Below are 21,282 nucleotides of genomic sequence, written 5' to 3'. Positions count from 1 at the left end.
TTCAAACTTAATTGAGTGGAATGAAGGAAATGATGGGCTTGATTTTGTATACAATATCTCTATCTATCTATCTATCTATCTATCTATCTATCTATCTATCTATCTATCTATCTATCTATCTATCTATCTATCTATCTATCTATCTATCTATCTATCTATCTATCTAGTGCCTTTCACATCTATCTATTTAGCCTTTTTGCCTTATATTAGCATATACTGTAATAAAACAAGTTGTAACTCTGTAAGAGTGTCATGGTGGATACTGCACTATTTAGTGTTGCTGCATCTTGACCGCAGTGTGACGATTTTCATGACCTGTCATTTTCCTTATGAGTTTTACATGTTCTCCCCAGGTTCATGTTAATTCCCCCCTGGTATTCTGGGTTTCCTCCCATATCCTCTTAGACGTTGAAGTTAATTGAATTAGCAGCTTGACATTGCCCTCAGTGTGGGGTGGCTGTGTGCGTGTGTGTCCTGCAATTGGCAAGCACCCTGTCCAGAGTTGTTTTCCGTCTTGTGCCCAAGTATCTGTACATTTCAGTTTAGTCTGACAGTATGTGGCACTCCATAGTTTTCCTGTCGCCCCACTTCTCAGTATTTCTGTTAGTTTGCTTATTTTCTCAATTCACTTTGAGAAGGGCTGCCAAGGTGAACATATAGGCATAACCACAAACTGCCACCTAACAAACCTCCTCCCACCCACAGCGAACCACCCAAACCCCCCCCCCCCCCCCCATGCTGAACCATTCTGCCCCACTTGACTAGGGGTAAACAAATGACTTTGTGTAATTCTTGTGTTATAACTCTAATCTGATCCAAACTCCCAGCAACCACAACTGAGAAAGGAAGAGGAACAAATGGATGTGAAATTTTGTTTGAGAGGACTAAACTCAAGCTCTATGAATTTGTCTGAAGAGCTGCCTTTTAAGTAAGTGTTCCTGTCGACAGGATGAGCTGATTGAACTGACTTTTAATAATTAAGATTGTTTTTAGCTGGAATCTAAGAGGCATTTTAACTATAAGTGCTCAGCAGCTGACCAGTTCCTTTAAGTGCATTGGAGTTCAAAGATGAGCAAGCGTTTAAGGACGTGTCATCTCCTGTCATCGGCCGCGTTAGCGAGAGATGGCAAGAGAAGAGCTAATAAGCTGGCTGCTTCCTCATTTGCATATATCGCGGGAGCAGATGTATGCAAATGCATGCTGTTCTTCTCAGGAGCATGGCGATTTTTAAATTATTTTTTCTTACCTTTAAAGAATTCATGGAGCTAGAAAAAGAAGTGGCTCAGGAGAACCTGCTGGCATTCTTCAGCACGGTTGTCTTTCAGCCATTTCAGTGTTCCTCTTTGATGTTAAAATGTATTGTAACCCCCTTGCACCACCCTTCCGTTACAGGTATGCAAGGCCCTGAGCTCTTTTATAATGGTGTCGCCACCTCTATTGTGGGAATGTACATTGTCGCCTACCTTCAGCCTTATAATCAATAATCAACTCAGTTACTCCATTATATAAACGAAACCTCTCTTTACTAAATTGAAAGTGAAGTTTTTTTTTTTTAAATTGATCATTTACAATATATACACTATTCATAAAATACAAGCAGTAACTTATTTATAACACGATATATATATTTTGGTCCCGACACTATTGGTGAGCTCACCCGGACATATTTCCACAGTCAATGAATATTACTCACTCCGTTGGGGGCCCCAAACGTAGCTCGGGTGCGTAGTGGGCAAACAAACAAAACAGAAACTGGCCCCTTCACTTGAGAATTTACTCAAGCCACTTTAAAACAAATAAACAAAAAACACACTGACCTTGTTTTGTATATTCTTCCATCTTCTTCTTTCTCAACCACTCTCTTTACTTGCACTTGTGTCCTGCCTGCCGTCTTTCTCTTTATCCATCAACTCTTTGTTTTATCCGCTTGCTACCTTTACTCCTTCTTTCTTTCTCTCTGTCTTGTATCGGCGTTTTGCTTCAACTGCGACTCTCTTTTTTCGTTCTGTCAGTCTTGCGTCGGCGTGCTGCCTCAACTCCAACTTTCTCTTTCGTTCTGTCAGTCTTGCTTCGCCATTTTGCCTGAACAGTCACTCCTTCTCGTTCTTTCTCCGTCTTGCTTCAGCGTGCTGCCTAAAACTCTCTTTCTTCTGGTCTCAGCGTTTTGCCTGAAACTCTCTTTCTTCTCGCTTCGGCGTTTTGCCTAAAGCTCTCTCTTTCTTCTGGTTTCGGCGTTTTGCCTGAAACTTTCTTTCTTTTGGCTTTGGCGTTTTGCCTGAAGCTCTCTTTTCTTTTTCTTTCTCTCTCACCACTCCCGTTTTCTCCTCTTCGTACCACGACTCTTCCGAACTATCTTACATCTCTTGTTTAACTATCTTACAATGGCGTCTCCCCCGACCAATCCGAGGACACCTACATATATACTCAACTTCAATAAACTTTATTTACACAAAACTTGCAGTTATATATATCCATCCATCCATCCATTTTCCAACCCGCTGAATCCAAACACAGGGTCACGGGGGTCTGCTGGAGCCAATCCCAGCCAACACAGGGCACAAGGCAGGGAACCAATCCTGGGCAGGGTGCCAACCCACCGCAGCAGTTATATATATTCCTTTTGAAACCTGACCCAGGTTACAGTATTATAATCGACAGAATAGCCCTCTTTTGTATTAGTTGACAAAGTTTTTTGTGATGGTAAACACTATAAAAGGCACTATATATCATACTAGCTGTTCCCTGAGGCTTCTCCCGCATAGTAGCGAAACAGGGCAAACTTTAAAAATCAATAAACAAAACGCAAGTTACGCTCCAAAACGCAGAGGTAGAACGACTCCCCACTCCTGCCGTCACACTTCACCCTCCCCTCGGCCTGCAGCCTCTGTCTCTGATTAGTGCGAATATATCGCTCTTGCAAGCAAACTATGATTCTTAGCGCGATGAGAGAAGTCACAAACTCAACCGGAATGTTCAAGCAAATTCTAGAAGAAAACACAATCTGAATCCGTTATGTAGTTCTCTCATGAAAAGCGGACAGACATACAGGCAGACGTTGAATTTTATATATATCGAGATATAAAAGGAGACACGACAGCGTGGGGTTCCGCCCTCGTGACCCCGTATAATTAGATGCAAAATTAAATACAAAAAAAATGCAATAAATGTGGAGTACTTCTTTTCAGACTGGGTTTATACTCGCGTATAAGTCGAAAAATTTATGCCTTAAAATTCATTCAAAAAAACAGGGTCGACTTATCCACGGGGCAACACAATTGTCCATAGAATTTGGGTAATGACATTGTACACTCAACGCTTCACGGTGTTAAGTCACCAGTCATCTGCCGTTTCTCATGGTCTTTGAAATAATTATAAGCCAGCAATACTATTGCTAATTGGCTAGTTTTTTTCTAATTTCATTAAATAATTCTTTAAACTGTGAAATACTTGAATTTGAGCATTAGCTTTTGCAGGTTTTGGGTAACAAACACACCATTAGCTGCCACGTGCAACCAGATTTGGAATCAAAAGAACCAAGGCAACGCACGCTATCAATGCGATGCAAGCGCAGCCCGCGATTCAAAAAATTTCTCTGCCTTCCTGTTTGTCTCGTCTGACAGTAGCTGAAAAGCAGCATCAGGAGAGAGCAGCCTGAAGTAGTCCAGCAGCGGGTGATCTGTCGTGTCCAACAGCAAGCCATGCTGTCTTGTGAAGTCCGGTAGCCAGGTCGGCTCCCACGGATCAATGTCGGGGTATTCCTCCCACGCGAACGTTGCCGTAGGTGCATTGGCTGCGCAAATGCGTTCAGCATGGCAGCCGATCAGTTGGCGCGGCATCGGCTGGTGTCCGATCAGCTGATGCCGGCTTCTCACTCTCTTGCTCGATTCCTGATCACTGTCAATAAAATCCGATTCTGAAAAATCAGAGTCCGACTCAGCGATAATGTGCAAAACATTGTCTGCCGAGTGTTTTCTTTTCTGCACACGCTTTGTTCCCTTGTGAGATGTGGATGCCATCTTGCCTTTGTTTACATTTGTTTACATTTTGCAACTCACGCACACGTAAGGATTAGTTGCTGGGTCAACGAGTCTAGCATTTCTCCAAGCACAGAGGGAACGCCTGTGACGTGACAGTGAGTTTTGTCGCCATTAATAGCTGATTGTCGCCCTCTATCTCTGATAGCTGTCAAGTTTTACCCTCGACTTATACACGGGTCATAACAAATTTCGTAATTTTCGGCTTAAAAATACACTCGACTTATCTGTGAGATCGACTAATATGCAAGTATCTACGGTAACTCTCTAAGATGGCCAAACTGTTGCTCATATGGCTTCCAGACAGGAAAGGGCGGGTTCAAGAGACGCCTTCACACATGCGAGTTCAGAACAGAACTGCCTCAAGAAGGTGGATCTTCCGGTCTTAAGTCCTTTTGACTAGAAGAGGTAGGTCCAGGTGGATGGACACAGAATATGACGCCAGAGGTGGAATGGCTGCCAGTCTTCTGTTCTGCAGAGGGAGGAAGAGAGAAGGCATTAGCAAAGAGTGCCAACCCCTGGTTCTGCAGGGAACTACCATCACCAGAGCCCTTCAGTTGTCTTCCAAGCACACATGCATGACAACACCTATACATATCGGTTAGGTAGCTGGATTGATGAGAATCATCTAGCACATCACCTTGAGATATGACAGATTCAAGCGCTATTGTGGCAAAGCTGGAAAATGGGCAATATGCAGGCAAGGATAGACAGGCAAGGAAATTGTGGCTGGGTTGGAGACAGGTTTTTGAGACCTATCTGGATTTGCACAGATTGGAATGTGCGTAAAATGAGCTGTAAGGAATTTTTCTAGGACATCTGATAGAGTCGAACCCCTGGAAGGCATCTGGGCGTAAATCTTTTCCAGATTACAGCAACCAAGATCAATATGTGGGTAAAAACAAAAAATCTCAAAACAGCAGAACTTCAGTCCAGTGAGACGTGACTGAGCAGATCTGACACCGGAACAGAACGGCCACGAGACACGACACGTTTTTCTTGCAGGCAAGCAGCTGCTTTACGTTTGCGGTATCAGGTGTCCTCCGTCTCTGGCAAGATTATTGATTCAGGCCACGTTTCGTCAGGTCCTAACTCTGTGCTGCTTACTTTTGATTCACCCACTACATCTAAACCGAGGTGTATTAAAAGAAGTGAAAACAGAGCAAGGCCCCGCGGCATACACTGGCCTGTGACCCACCGCTCTCCTCCCAAAAGGGACTTGCCAGGCAAGCTACTCTCTGTCACTGTGCGAGTCACCAGACTTGTTCATCTCCTCACTTTTGTTAGTCTGACAAATAAACGGCACTTTAAAGAACTCCTCCGCTTTGAGAACTGTTAAAACAAGCAGTGGCAGTGGGGCACACTGCTTAATCTCCAAAAGACCATTTTGAGTTGCAGATATTTTATATTGCGTCGTAATTATGCCTAATTGAATAAAATCCACTTTGTTCAGTCCTGCGTTGATTACGAACGAGTATGTACTGTGTGTGTGTGTGCGTGCGTCTCATAATGACTCATTTGTGCAAAGACTCACATATAAATATAGCTGGGCCTGATGACATGGGAGCAGAAATGTGGGAAGTTGAGGGGAGTTTAAAGATGTCAGCTCAGCCTGTGAATGAAGCAAAAGAAGAATTCAAAAAAAGAGCCAACTTTTCAGCTTTCATATCCCCAACACTCTTTTTTTCTTCATCTCAGCCTATGACGCTTCTCACGCTACCTGTGCCATCTTTTTTTTTTTTCATTCCAGAATCTCACCCTTTTTTTCTTTATCTTCCTCTCCTTCCCTTATGCTGCTCACACACTGTCCCATTTCTTTTGTCCAAGTCTTCATACTTTTTCATCATTTTAAGTTCTTCTTTTTCTTCAAATCAGAGTAAAGGTAATCTGAAAATTAGACGGTGTGGGGAACAGCCCGGACACAGACAGGTAGACATGATTTTAAAGCACCACAACACGTTTATTTACAATATTTACACACACAAACCCAGTGCCACAGCACCAATCACACCAAAGTCCAGGCCCTTCACACAATGCCTCTTCTCCTTCTTCCTGACCTCCTCCACTCCTCTCCTCCGAGCTCTGTCCTCTTCTACCCAACTCCAGCCATCGAATGGAGGGATGCGTCCCCTTTTATACACACCCGGACGTGCTCCAGGTGCCTCCTCATGAGCTTCGGAAGTACCGACTGCACACCCGGAAACACTCTGGGTGTCCCTGGTCATCTTCCCCCCAGCACTTCCGGGTGTGGCGGAAGTACTGAGGGCCAGGGCTCCTCAGGCATTGGGGCGCCCCCTGGCGGTGACCACAGGCCCCTATAGGGTTGAGCTTCTAAGCTCTGTTCCCGTGGTCCCCAAAGGCTCCAGGGCGGTCGCCCCCTAATGGTCTGGAGGAGGTGTAATCTCTCCTCCGGTCCTTCCGGGCATCCCGGCTGGGCCCCAGCCACTTGCCACAACAGTAATGGGTAGAAGCTCACGTAATGCAACACGTTCGTGATGGCTGATGGGTAGTTCTAACCCACATCGTGCAACACTCAGCCATTTCTAGTTGAAGCCAAGGTCAAGTGAACAGTCAGGATTGTGCCAACAACCTGCCATCCCGAGAATTCTTTAGGCAGAGTGAGTGAAACCTTCTGAAATTCAGCAAAGGATGTTGGCTTGTGCAGATCAGTAAACTGTTTGGTTACCCATCTTGTGTGAAATTATTTTTCCATCAAGTCTTCTTACACTATGGCACGTGCAGATCCACAGTTGACATCCAAAGGTGCAACAACATTGAACAATGAAAACCGTCAGACTTTTCTCTGATGAAGGCATTCGCCACGTCGAGGTGGGCCTGTGTGCGAGATGTTGATGATCCGGCCAGCACGAGCTTCGTCGGTGACACCTGTTCTTCCTGCTTTTAAACATTTCACCCCATTCATGAACTTTTCGTGGAGTCGCTCTCTTTTGACTTCCGTACTAAGCCAACATCCTTTGGTGAATTACAGTAGGTTTCACTCCCTTTGCCCAAAGAAATCATGCGGAGCGCCCATATTCTTTTGACCTTGGCTTCAACTAGACTAACAACAACAGAGTGCTGCGCTGCGCTGCGCTGCGCTGTGCGTGTTCAAATTACCCATAAGCCGTTACAAACGTGTTGTTCTGCATCAGCTTCTATCTGTTGCCGTTGCCACATACTTTTCAGATTGCCTTTGCTCTTTCATTTAATCTCATTTATTGGACCCGCGTCTTCCATGCTCGTCTGCTGTGTACTTCCTCGCCCGATACCCCTTTCTCTCTTAGATCCTCCCCACTTTCTCTGTGGTCGTTCTCTCCTTCCCATCCGAATGACCTCCATATCTGTGATTCTTCTCTCTCCTTTGTTTGCAGTACCTCTCTTCTCATTGCTTGTCTCTGGTTTTCTCTTTCTCTTGTTCTCATTTGCTCCTCACACTGTTCCTTCTTCATTCTGTGGTCAGCATCATTCGATCCATCCATCCACCCATCCATTTTTCAAACTACTTTAACCTTCTTTCCTGTATTTTCTTTGAACTGTTCATCTGAACAGTGTGGATGGATTGTCCTCCCACTCTTCCCTTTCTCTTCCCTTTTCCTTCTTTCCATTGACAATGTGTTTCACATTCACTCTTCTCTTTGTCATTATTCTTTTTAGTCTATTACATATTTATCTGTTTCACCCTCTTTCTCAATACTCCCAATGTTTCTTCATCTACTTCTGTTCCTCACACTGCCATTCTGGTTTCTCTCACGGTTTCTTTTCTTTTTGTCCCTCCCTTATCATGTATTTTTGATTTTCATCACGTTTCCTTTCATTTCTCTCACTAACCTCATTTTCTCATTCCTTTATCCTGTGATAAACGCTCTTCTGCTTATTCTTTGTTCTTATTCTGATTCTGTTTCTGTAATTCTCCCTTTGCTCATCCTTATTTTGTCCTCACCTCAAAATTTTCTTTTTGAAATTTCTTTCATTTTAAAAATACTCTCCTTTTGTCCCCTCCCCACATTTTTGTTTGTGATGTTGATCTTTTTCCTCCTCTCTTGTTCCTGATTCCATCTCTCCTTATTCTTTTTATTTCATTTCCGTCCCCTTGTTCAATCTGTTTCATCCTCACCCATCTACAGTATAGTAAACCACTAAAGTCTGTGTGTCCTGTCCCTCCGAGCCATCTGATTGGTCAGTTTTGTTTTGGTGTGATTGGTCAGCTTGGCCTTGGTGACATCACAAAAGAAAGAATGCCAGTGTGAGACACACAAGCAGGAGAAATGGCATGGGAGGCATCCTGATTGTCACCTTCAAAGACGGCAAATATAAAATTGAACAGGATGTGAGAACATCAACTTGAAAATAACAACCGAGTCTGAGAAGCAGGATTAATGGGAACGCAATTGAGAGAAAGAGAGCACTGGCGAGGAAATGTTCACAATGCGCAGAAACTGAGGAAAGTAGCTGCAAATGCACAAAGGGCAAGAGATAGAAAATGTTCTTAAATGTTATCACCTGTCTTTGACAGGTAGTGTGGCTATTTAAATATACGCGACTTTCACTGTGTTTGTTTCTTTTTCTCCGCTAGTTTCTCTGGTTGTCTCTTTCTCTTGTTCTCATTTGCTCCTCACACTGTTCCTTCTTCATTCTGTGGCCAGCATTATTCCATCCATTTTTCAAACACCCTTTACCTGAGGATGGTTGTGGAGAAGCTGGAGCCTATCCTAGCAAGCATTGGCTGCTCCTTAGTTTGTATTTTTTTTTTGGTTTCTTTCTCCCTTTGCTCATTTTCTGTTGTATCGTGATTTCAATTTTCACCGTGTTTCCTGTTCCTCCCCGCAGTTTGTCCAGTCATCTCATTCTTTGTCATTCCTCACACTTTTCTCCTTCATTCTGTGATCAGCACTTTTCTCCTTTTTTCTTTTCTCTTCTGTCCTCACCCAATTAAATACTTTTGACTTTCACTCTGTGTCCTACCCCCCACCCCAGTTACGCCGGTTATCTCATTCTTTATTGCTCCTCATGCTGTTCCTCATTCATTCTGTGATAATCAGCACTTCTTTCTCCTTACTCTTTGTGTTTGTTTCTCCCAGCGTTCATTCTTTTATGTCAAGTAGTTTTGATTTTAGCCAGGTGTCCTCAGTTTCTCCAGTTATCTCGTTTGTTCCTGATGCAAGCCCTTCTTCATTTGATGATATGCACTTCTCTCTTTTTAGTTACTCCTTCTCTTGTTCATTTTCTTTTGTCCTCCACCTATAACTTTTGATTTTCACTCAGTTTAGCTCTACTTCCCTCATTTTCTAAACTCTCTGTTTTCATTTTTGACACTATTGCTCCTTCGATTTGTAATCGGCGCCTCTTGACTTATTCATTTTGTTGGTCCTTCTCCTCTTAATCATTCTCTTTTATCATCCCAGTATCACATACTTTTGACATTCACTCTTTTATTTTTCTCCTCTTCAGTTTCTCTGGTTATGTCATTCTCTTTCGCTTTTCAGGCTATTCCTCTTTTCTAGTTTTGTTCATCTTTCTCTCCTTGTTTATTCCTTTTTGTCCCATCCTTATCACTTTTTCTTCGGCTCCTCTCTCTATGTCTTGCTGTCGTTTGCTCCTCATTCTGTAATACTTCTGTATCTCTTGTTCTTCCCGTGTTCATTCTCTTTTGCTCTCCCTATTACATACTTTTAATTCTGTGTCCTTTTTCTCTCCTTCAGTTTTTGATCATGTTTCTCCATCCATCCATCCATCCTCTTCCGCTTATCCGAGGTCAGGTCGCGGGGGCAGCAGCTTGAATTAGAGATGCCCAGACTTCCCTCTCCCCGGCCACTTCTTCTAGCTCTTCTGGGAGAATCCCAAGGCGTTCCCAGGCCAGCCGAGAGACATAGTCCCTCCAGCGTGTCCTGGGTCTTCCCCGGGGCCTCCTCCCGGTTGGACGTGCCCGGAACACCTCACCAGGGAGGCGTCCAGGAGACATCCTGATCAGATGCCCAAGCCACCTCATCTGACTCCTCTCAATGCGGAGGAGCAGCGGCTCTACTCTGAGCCCCTCCCGGATGACTGAGCTTCTCACCCTATCTTTAAGGGAGAGCCCAGACACCCTGCGGAGGAAACTCATTTCAGCCGCTTGTATTCGCGATCTCGTTCTTTCGGTCACTACCCATAGCTCATGACCATAGGTGAGGGTAGGAACATAGATCGACTAGTAAATTGAGAGCTGAGCCGCAAGGCACGACAGACCGATGCAGAGCCTGCATCACTGTGGACGCCGCACCGATCCGCCTGTCGATCTCACTTCCATTCTTCCCTCACTCGTGAACAAGACCCCGAGATACTTGAACTCCTCCACTTGAGGCAGGATCTCGCTACCAACCCTGAGAGGGCACTCCACCCTTTTCCGGCTGAGGACCATGGTCTCGGATTTGGAGGTGCTGATTCCCATCCCAGCCGCTTCATACTCAGCTGTGAACCGATCCAGAGAGAGCTGAAGATCACGGCCTGATGAAGCAAACAGGACAACATCATCTGCAAAAAGCAGTGACCCAATCCTGAGTCCACCAAACTGGACCCCCTCAACGCCCTGGCTGCGCCTAGAAATTCTGTCCATAAAAGTTATGAACAGAATCGGTGACAAAGGGCAGCCCTGGCGGAGTCCAACTCTCACTGGAAACGGGTTCGACTTACTGCCGGCAATGCGGACCAAGCTCTGGCACCGATCGTACAGGGACCGAACAGCCCTTATCAGGGGGGCCGGTACCCCGTACTCTCGGAGTACCCCCCACAGGACTCCCCGAGGGATCTCTGATAATGTTTCTTCCTCACATTATTCCTCCTTCATTCTGAGATGAGACTGCTCCTCTCCTTCCCCTTTTAGTTTGTCTTTCTTGCCTTGTTCATTCCCCCCCACCCTTAGTACGTTTCCTCACTGTGTCTCACTGTCGTATGTTCCTCATGTTATTCCTCCTTCATTCTGTGATCTTCTCTTCTCTACTTATTCTTATTTCTCTTTCTCCCTTCAGTTATGTCATTCTCTGTTGTTATTCATTCTGTGATTAGACCTCTTTTCTCCGTCCCCTTTTCATTCATTTCTCCCTTTGTTCATTCCTTTTTGTCCCATCTTTACTACATGTTTCCTCTTACTCCTCTCTGCGTCTCACTCTTGGTCCTTACGCTATCCCTCCTTTATTCTGTGATCTGCTCTTCTCTTCTTGTTTGCCTTTCTTCCCTCTTTTTCTCCGGTTTTATCATCCTCGTCTGCTTCCTTCTGTGTCTCACTCTCATCTGTTCCTCTCATTACCCCTTCTTCATTTTGTTGACCTGTAGTTCTTCATATATTCTTTACGTTTGCCCTCCTCTTCTTGTTCATTCTCTTTCGCCCTCCCCTGTTTAGCACGTTTGACTTTTCGCTCTGTCATATTACTCCCTCTCAGTTTCTCCAGTTGCCTTTCATGCTGTACATTCTGTGATCAGAGCCACCTTCTCCTTGCCATTTTTGTTTATCTTTCTCTCCTTATTCATTACTTTATGTCCTGTTCTTATCACATATTTACTCATTCTTCTTTCTCTATCCCACTCTCGTTTGTTCCTCATGTTATCCCCCCCTTTATTCTGGTGATCTGTACTTCTCCCTGCATTCATTTTGTTAGTCCTTCTCCTCCTGTTCAGTCTCTTTTGTCCTCCCCACTGTGTACTTTCGACTTTCACTCTGTCATTTTACTTCCCCCGGTTTCTCTGTTTATGCCATTCTCTGTTGCTCTTTCTCTCCTTATTCTTTCCTTTATGATCTGTTCTTATCACACATTCCCTCCTATTCCTGTCAGTATCTCACTCATTTGTTCCTCATGCTATCCCTCCTTCATTTCTGTGATCTGCACTTCTTTATTTTCCCTTTTTTCGTTGTCTTGTTCGTTCCTTTATGTCCTGCTCTCATCACACGTTCCCTCCTACTCCTTTCTGTATCTCACTCTCGTTTATTCCTCCTGCTGTTCCTCCTTCGTGCTGTAATCTGCACTTCTCCATGTTTGTCTTTCTGTCTTCAGTTTCTCTAGTTCTGTCATTCTCTCTCTTTCTCCTCAACGCTCTTCATTCTGTGATCAGAGCACTTTCCATTCCTCAAGCTATCCTTCTCTCGTTCTGTAATCTGTACTCCTCCACGTATTTGTTTTGTTGGCCCTTCTATTCTTGTTTTTTCTGTTTTCCTACCCCTGTTACGCACTTTTGGCTTTCGTGATCTGTTGTTTTACTCCCCTCACTTTCTCCAGTTATGACATTCTCCGTTGCTCTTCACAATGTTCATTCTGTCATCAGAGCCATTTTCTCCTTTGTTTTTTTGTTCGTCTTTCTCTCCTTGTTCACTCCAGTTTCCAGTTCTTCTCTTTATCGCGTGTTTCCTCCTACTACACTCCTCTCACTCTCCATGTTTCAATCTCCCATCTCTCCTTCATGCATCTTTTTATCCTGACTTTCTCAGTCGTCCTCATTTGGCTTGCTTCTTGCGGTTCCCCACCTTCTCTCCACATGGGGTTGTCTGCCTTCTTCCTTGGTTTTGGTGGGTGGCACAGATGGATTTATATATTCATTTTTTGAAGTGCTTTATTTTGTTGTAATTTTCTCGCCTGGTATCTTAAGACAGCATCAATATTTAGTCAGATTTTGCCATGATTTCGGTCACCTAGAGGTCCCTCAGCCCTGCCACCCTATCCTCCTCTTTTTCTTTTTTTAATCCACTGCCACGTGGATTCTTTTTAGTAGCGCATTACTTGAACAAAGACGTAAGTTTTGTGCCTTTGTGTGGAGGTAAAAAAAAAAAGAGAATAAATTCCTGAATGGTTTACATCAAGCAGATGTCTACTCCACTAAAAAGCAAGAGGTGATGAAATTGGAGAAATGAAGATGCTGATGGAATTGTTAAATCAGCCTGTCATTCAGTGACAGAGCCTGGTGCGTCTGTGGTAATTGTATCATGGCATCTGCCCGTCTCCCATATCAGCAACTACCGTCATCTTCTGATTGAAACATGCGGCTTCATATCCTCTTTGCATATGCATTGGTGGCTGGGGGGGGGGGGGGGGGGTCCTCTTTTGGTTTGCTAACTAATGTGGGTGTATGTGCCAGATTGGCAGTATGGGGTGGGGGGTCAGTTGTTAGCATATAACAAAACAAGCAAGGCCAGCTGCTGCCAGTTCATCATTGGCAAGCTGGCAGCCGGCATTTGGGAATTGGCAGAGGAGGGCATTTGAGTCTCATGACCCATTGCTTAAAAGAAATGTATGTGCCTGGGAATTTTTGCAGCTTTCATTGAAGAAACTACTGGAAAGAGTATTATGTGTGTAAAGATGGGACTGGTGACAGCAGATCTGTTAACTGGGGTAAATGTGTCCCCAGGCCACTAGAGGGCACTGTTTTACTAGACTGACAGGAATGCTGGGGAGGACAGGTGCTGTCGGCCACATAATGTGGTATGATTTTGTGTCCTCGAAGGCTGCCGGCGTTTTATTTCCATTGTCAGGCCCGATTCCAGTGTTGCTAGTGGTGTGGTCTCGGAGGTTGGGATGCATGCGTAATTGTCGCGACAGGCTGAAAGGATGGCTATGAGTGCTAATCCTTATCCAATCAGCGGATACCAAATTTGTGAAATATTCAGAGTGTACCTCTGTGCATTTTTTCCACATGTTTCTTCAGTTTTGACCCTCTTGTTCTTTCGACCATGACGATTGTCTGTCATATTAGGCTTCAGTTTCGCTTCTCGTTACGTGTGTCTTCCGGTTTTTGCTCAAAAGTTTATCTGCCAGTTCATGGACAGAACACTCCCTAGTCACACTCTGTAGCAATGGATCAAAAATACACCAGACCTCCTACGGGCCCTAACTAATTATTCCACGTTGCAATTATTGTTTCTTCCATCTTGTGAAGCAATTTGAGCTACATCATTTGTATGAAAATGTGTTATAGAAATAAAGGTGGTTGTTGTTGTTGTTGTCATCACTCTGACATTTCAGTACCTGGTACCACAATCTTTCACTCCGACTCCTCCATTTATGGTACCACTGACTCTAACTCCTACTTACTTAGTATTGCCTAATCTTATTTACTGTATATAGATATATTATTTTATAAACTTTTCTTTCTTCATCTTATAAAGCACTTTGAGCTACTGTACATCATTTGAATGAAAGCATGCTATAAAAAATAAATGTTGTTGTGTTACTCTGACATTTCAGTTCCTGGTACCACAGTCTTCGACTCTGACTCCTCAATTTATGGTACCACTGATTCCAACTGCAACTCTCACTCTTCAATTTACGGCACCTCAGACTTCGACTCCTACTCCTCTTTTTGTAATTAGACTTGTTTATTTACTGTGTTGATTGAAAGCACATAGCATACTGTACAAGCTGTGAAGCATTTCATCACTGCCAGCTTGAATCAGCTGGCCATTCTTTAGCACTCTAACCTGTTAACGTTCAGGTATAAAGACTTTAGCAATGTTGTGGCTTACAAACACTGATTAACAGTAAATATAAAAGACTAAACTTACAGTATTAAAAAAAGAAGCTTTATTGTTATCAAACGTCTAGAAGAAGAAGATAGTCTATTCAAATTAGTTTATGTGAAATTAGAATTTTTTAGGCATTATATTACAACTAGCCACCCACCGCGGCTTCACCCGCGTATTAGTGAAACAGGACTGTGAGGAGGGCCCCGCCCAGCTCTGACTCCTGACGTCACTCTTCCCACTCCCCTCGGCCCGCAGCCTCTGTCTTGGATTAGCGCTCCTGCAAGTGAACTGTGATTCTTAGTGTAAAATCAACCAGAATGTTCAAGCAAATCAAAGAAAAAAAAAAATCTAAATTAATTAAGTAGTTCTCTCATTCATTAAGTAAGTGGAGTTAAGGTTACGCCCTGAGGCAGACGCGTGAGTGAGGAGGGTCCCGCCCCCAATACAGCCCAATGAGTCTCTCTCAGATTTGCGCTAATAAATCGGTACAGCAAACGAACTATAATACTTAGCACGATGAGAAAGTCGCAAAATAAATGGAATGTTCAAGCAAAATATAGAAAAAGACCTGATCTAAATCCGTTAAGTTGTTCTCTCGTGAAAAGCGGACAGACATACAAATGGGTCTAAAAAAACTATAAGAAATTTCACGCTTGGACCATGAAATTTTTAAAACCATTTCTTAGCGAGCACCTATGGGCTATGGGTAACCTACATTCCAAATTTCAAGTCCCATGTCCTTATGGATTGGGAGATTTCGTGATGAGTGAGTCAGTGGTATTTGGCTTTTATATATATATATATATATATATATATATATATAGATAGATAGATAGATAGATTTATAGTTAGTCAGAGTCATAGTTGGTACATTTCTGCCGACCCAATAATTGCTTCCGACTCCAACTCCATGGCTCTGACTTCACAACCCTGACATCTTGTCTTCACTGCCAGATAGAGCTTGTTATGCTCCTCGCTATGTAGCTCAGGTCGGATAGTGACAGGGACAGACCACCAAGTATATAACCCTGACCCCTTGCATCACAGGCTCTGTATGTGTTAGATAGTCTTAGCGGGATGACTGGGGAGAAGTAGAGAGTGATAAAAGACTCAGATTATTGTGAACTTAAGAGTATAATTTTATCTTGGGGAGACACAAGGGTGCAATGGTTAGCACTCATGCCTCACTGCTAACGTTATAATTCTTGACACAATAATCAGTCCAGTGTTGTTGGCCCTCAGGAACACTTAAGAGAGCGTTGCAGGATTATAGTTCACTTAAAACTAGCTCTGTTTTATCCTTGAACATTGACTTTAAAGCATTTTGCCGAATTTGATGAAATTCTAGAACATTTCTGAACTTTTGATGAACTCGAGGTGCTGATCACTAGTGGTGATGCATAATCTCAGACTCAGTCCTTCTTATCACTGATGCTCCATTTGTGTGCTGCTGTTCAGTCACTTGCAGAGTGTGTTACTCGCGTGTGTGTGTGTGTTCATGTATTATCTTGAACATTGTGGCTCTAAAAAGACCATTGAAGAGGTGGGAAACCTGAAGCAATATAGTGTAGGCAAACATTCTTATGAAGCAGAATTAAAATTAAGGGAATATTTTATTAGGATTTGTCTTATCACTGATCTTAAAATTAAACTTAGGTTACCATGTTTCAGGTATTTCGACAGGGTTCATTTACCTGACAATGGATTCCTTTTAAATGAATGGCATTTATATATTTATGATACAAAAATTCTCCTTACAAAGAGGTTTTCAAGAATGGATTGCTTTTGCAAACCTGCACTCAAAAACTGGATCCAGCAGGTTTGAATAATGTCTCTGTCCTCGTAACTCTTCACATTAGTCAGCTCCATATGTTGGTCAGACAGTGAAGATAATGGGGCTGGTAGGGTAGGGTCTCCTTCATGACGGTTGTCTCTGTTAAAACAAATCTCGTCTAGTCAGGATGGCCATCCTGGTCTTGAATGCTTCCTGTTCATCTTTTAAATTAGATGTGTTATTATTAATAATGCATTAGAAAGTCCAGAATTAAATAAGTGGCGTTTCAGCTCAGGAGCAGAATGATTGCATCTGACTACTGGAATTTGCAATAAGAATTTTAAGGTGGTTTTTTTTTTTTTTATTTTGTCTTCAAAGAGGATGTCAGGAAACATTAGATTAATTTAAGGGTGAAAGTGAATCTACAGCTGTCACTTTCAAATTAAATTTTATTTGTCACAAATAAATTTTATATACAGTACAATATGTAGTGAGAAACAGTATGTAGTGCTCATAACTAAGACTATAAAAGGACAATGGCAATAATACGTGACTTTGCAAATATCAAAAATCATTAATAGAATTATACATATATACATACACATATATACACACACACACAGATATACATACATACGTACAGTCTACCCTTGATATACGACCGGCCTGACATGCAAACAACCAGATTTACGACCAGAATTTTTGTTTTGATTTACGACCAGCATCTTGCGTTACGACCTGAATGCGGTCACGTGTATCCGCTTGCGCGATTGTAAACAAACAGCCGAGAGCGTTTGTAAGCGTCAGTTGGAGCCCAGATACATGTGTTTGTGGACGAAATTTCGGTCAGTGCAGTGATTTATATAATTTTTTTCGATAATTGCTAAGGAAAGAAGAGAAGGTAACGAAGGTAAAGAAAGCGATCACAATCAAAACGAAGAAGGAAATTGTGCGGAAATATGAGAGTGGTGTTCGTGTGACCGATCTCGCTAATATGTACAGCATGTCGAAATCCACCATCTTGACAATTTTACAAAGAAAAGATTTGTATAAGGAGGCTCCTTCCATACAATAACCACCTTCCATTTCATTCTCCTCCTCCTCCCTTCCTGCAGCCCAAAGATGTCAAATTAAATGATGAGTACAGTATGAAATTGTTGTTTCTGGTAGGCTAGGCACTTTTTATAACTTTTTGGTTAGTACATTAGAAAAGTTATTGGTGTTTTGGTAAATTATGCACATTATACAACCCTTTTTTATTATGAAAAGGTTAAGTAAGTGTTGCTGTGGGAGGTTCAGAATGCATTATCTTGACTTACAACCAACTTGAATTATAACCAGCCCTCGCGAACGAATTGTGTTCGTAAGTCAAGGGTCCACTGTATGTATGTATGTATGTATGTATGTGTGTATATATAATATATAATATAATATATATATATAAAATCCAACGTCTGTCTGTCCACTTTTCACAAGAGAATGACTTAACGGATTTAGATTTTTTTTTTTTTGCTATAATTTGCTTGAACATTCCGTTTTATTTTGTGACTTTTCTCTTCGTGCTAAGTATCATAGTTCGCTTGCGGTACCAATTTATTTGCGTGAATCCGAGAGAGAGAGAGAGAGAGAGAGACACTGAGGGGAGGGGGGCGGGGTCCTCCTCACTCGAGTGCCAACCTCAGGGGGCGGGGCCCTCCTCACTCACGTACCAACCTCGGGTGTACCTTACACTACTGTGTATACTTACATATAATTCAGGTCTTGAAACCTGAAAAATCGATAATAAAAATCAGACCCCGACTCATACGCCCGTTCAAAAATGCAACACTTATTTATTTATTTATTTATTTATTTTTTACATCTTCTTGCTTCCTCCAATCTCACTCCAGTTTCTCAGACGCATTGAATTTTGTTGCAGCAGCGCAGTTTCCAATTTCTTTTGCCACTTCAACGACTTTTAAGTTAAAACCAGCTTCATATTTTCTTCTGATCAAACGCTCCATCGTAGATAAGGGATGCTTTTACGGTAAAGGTGTATGAGGGTGTGAGATACAAAAAACACAAATCACTGCAAACGTCTCTTTGGAATAGTTCATGTATTACCGTGTGGTCACGTAGGTGCAATACATAGAAAAAATAATGCATTGTGCTCCATGGTTACTCTCTCAGGTGGGCATTAGCATATCATAATCTTGGACCAATAGCTTGAGTTTTCCTCATTTGATTTATATGACCGACATTATAAGATACCAGAAATTATACTGTAAAATAAAACCCTGACTTATCTGCGGAAGAACTTAAACGCAAGTATATGCAGTGCTTAATGGATTTAAATCGGGTTTTTTTTCTATAATTTGTTTGAACATCCTGTCTGATTTTGCGACTTCTCTCATTGCACTAAGAATCATAGTTCGCTTGCAGGAGCGATATATTGGCGCTAATCTGAGACAGAGGCTATTGGCCGAGGGGTGGGGGGGGTGGGGAGCGTGAGGTCAGGAGTGGGGAGCCGGGCAGGGCCCTTCTCACTCATGCACCAGCCTCCATTCAAGTTGGTGTACTTCTGCGTTTTGGAGTGTACCTTGCCTCCGCTTAGCTAGCTAAACCTGTTTGTTTATTGATTTTTAAAGTTTGTCCTGTTTCACTACTACACGAGCAGAGCTGCGGGAGACAGCTAGTATAAGTAATAAATAATAACTAATTAAATAACTTCCATGTAAGGGATTTAACGCTAGAGCGTCACGTAGCTCTTTACACTTTCTTCATTCAAGATGCCTACAGACTGTGGACAGAAGCTTCTCTTCAGCCTCTCTGCAATGGTCTTTATACAGCTGTAGTTTTGTTGACCACCGCACAGAGAAGAGGTCGTTGTTGGGATGGCTGGTGTCACTGGTGTCTTCGGCTTGGTGTAGATGTCCTGGATGTTTGAGAGTGCACACCCAGTGATGCGTTCAGCTGACCTCACCACCTTGCGGCCCTGCTGTGTGCTGTTCCCAAAGCAGGCTGTAATACTTTCTATCAGGATACTTTCAGCAGTGAATGTGTAGATGTTCTTTAGTATTTAGGAGGGCAGCCTGAAATCCCTTAGGTGGTAAAGACGTTGTTGTACCCTCTTTACCGAGGTGTCTGTGCATTTGGAGCAGGTTAGATCCACCTTGATGTTGGAAGGTGGAAACTGTCCACTCTCTCCACCTGAATGCTGTTTAATACTGAGGTGGATGTAGTGCGTCTGCTGTTTTCTCCCCAAATCTACAAGCAGCTCCTTTGTCTTTCTCACATTCGGGAATGGATTGCTGTCCTGACACCTTCATCCAGGTGATTGCCATTGGGTCTACTGCAGCTGTGTCATCAGCAAACTTGACAATGATGTTGTCATGCATGTGCAGCCATGCAGTCGTATGTATAGAGGGAGTACAGCAGGGGGTCCCGGAACGCAGCTCTGTGGAGCCCCTATGTTGAGAGTGAGGGATGTTTCCAGAATTTTGTTGTCCACGCGCACATTGGTAAAGGCTTCATTTTACATCTGGTACAAATGCTGACTGTAAAGATATTATATTAGATTCAGATTCACTGATTTAAAAACAGCAAACTAAAGTTCCCAGTATTGCCAGTATGAATAAATGAGAAAAGAACAATAACAGTGAATAGAGCCAGCTAGCTGATTAAACATAAATCTTAGTTGAAGGTCAGAGAAGACTTCAAAACCAAAGATTCTTCTAAATCCTCATTCAAAAATGTTACGTATTGAGTTGTATCCACAAACTCGGATGCTCTGTACCATCAGCTCATGAGCTGCCACGCTGATGATGTCTCTGGTCAGAAGATGTTGCCTGGCCATGAGTGAATGCATCCCTGAATATGGGTGCCCAAGAGGGTGTTGCTCATAATGAAAATGGGATTTTGCTACCGGGAACGATTAATAACGCATCAAAACCGATGTGATGACCCGATTCCTTGCCCTTGTAAACCCCAAAATCAAATCTCAATTATTTTTTGGAAAAAGGAAGGGCTGTAAAAAAATGTTAAAATAAACACCAGATCATGACAAGAAAGGGCTTTGCTGCGTTTAAGAACAAGTCATCCACCTGAACCTGAGCATGTACTTGGATGGGAGACCACCTAGGAAAAGCTTAAAGAGGAGTTGGTGAGACCAGCAGGGAGCACTTACCCTGTGGTCTGTGTGTGGATCCCAATGCCCAAGTGCAGTGATGGGAACACTGAGCTGTAAATATGGCAGCGTCCTTCGGATGAGACGTAAAACCAAGGTCCTGACTCTCTGTAGTCATTAAGGATCCCTGGGTATCTTTCGAAAAGATCAGCCGATGTCCTGGTTGAATTTTCTATCCATTCTGGCCACCTAATCATCCCCTGTCTCTAATTGGCTGTCTCTTTCACCTCTTCACCACCTAATAACTAATGTGCGACAAGCGTACTTTTGCAATAATGGCTGCCGTCGCATCACTCAGGTGGGTGCTGCGCATTGGTGCTGGTTGAAGTGGCTCCCCTCTGTCTATGTAAAGCGATTTGAGTAGTGAGAAAAAGTGCTATGTAAATGTAATTAATTATTATTATTATATGTGTAGTATGTATACACATCTCTTTGAAGTAAATACCATATTTACGCGTGTACCACGTGCACATTTTTCCCCGAAAATTAGCATTAGAAAATCAGGTCATATACGCGGAAATTTTATTCTGTAATGTTTACTACTTCTGCTTGGGCTCGCTAGAGTGCACTCTCTCTCTCTCTCTCTCACTCGTTCGCTTGCACGCACTCTCTCTCTCTCTCTCTCTCTCGCTCGCTCTCACGCTCTTTCATCATGCAACTAAAAACAGAAGGGCATTTTGCGGAAACGTGCCCTAAACACTTCCTATACAATCACAACGTGCGTCGTACACAAATTTTTTTCGTACGCACATTTTTTTCATGATTTTCTTTGTAAAAATTAAGGTGCGCATCTTACAAAAATAAAAATGCTCCAAGTTGGGAAAACTGA

General features: G+C 42.9%; 1 protein-coding gene across 3 annotated transcripts in view; it reads left to right on the top strand.

Moving 5' to 3' along the window:
• The window catches only part of ptprsa (protein tyrosine phosphatase receptor type Sa), a 525,319-nt gene that overhangs the window by 93,959 nt on the left and 410,078 nt on the right, over window positions 1–21,282 (top strand). The gene's annotated exons all lie outside the window — the stretch shown is intronic.

Source organism: Erpetoichthys calabaricus, chromosome 12 (genome assembly GCF_900747795.2).
Source record: "Erpetoichthys calabaricus chromosome 12, fErpCal1.3, whole genome shotgun sequence".
NCBI classification, from domain to species: Eukaryota; Metazoa; Chordata; class Cladistia; order Polypteriformes; family Polypteridae; genus Erpetoichthys; species Erpetoichthys calabaricus.
Note: the sequence above shows the minus strand (reverse complement) of the source record. Positions and strands in the feature narration are given on the sequence as shown.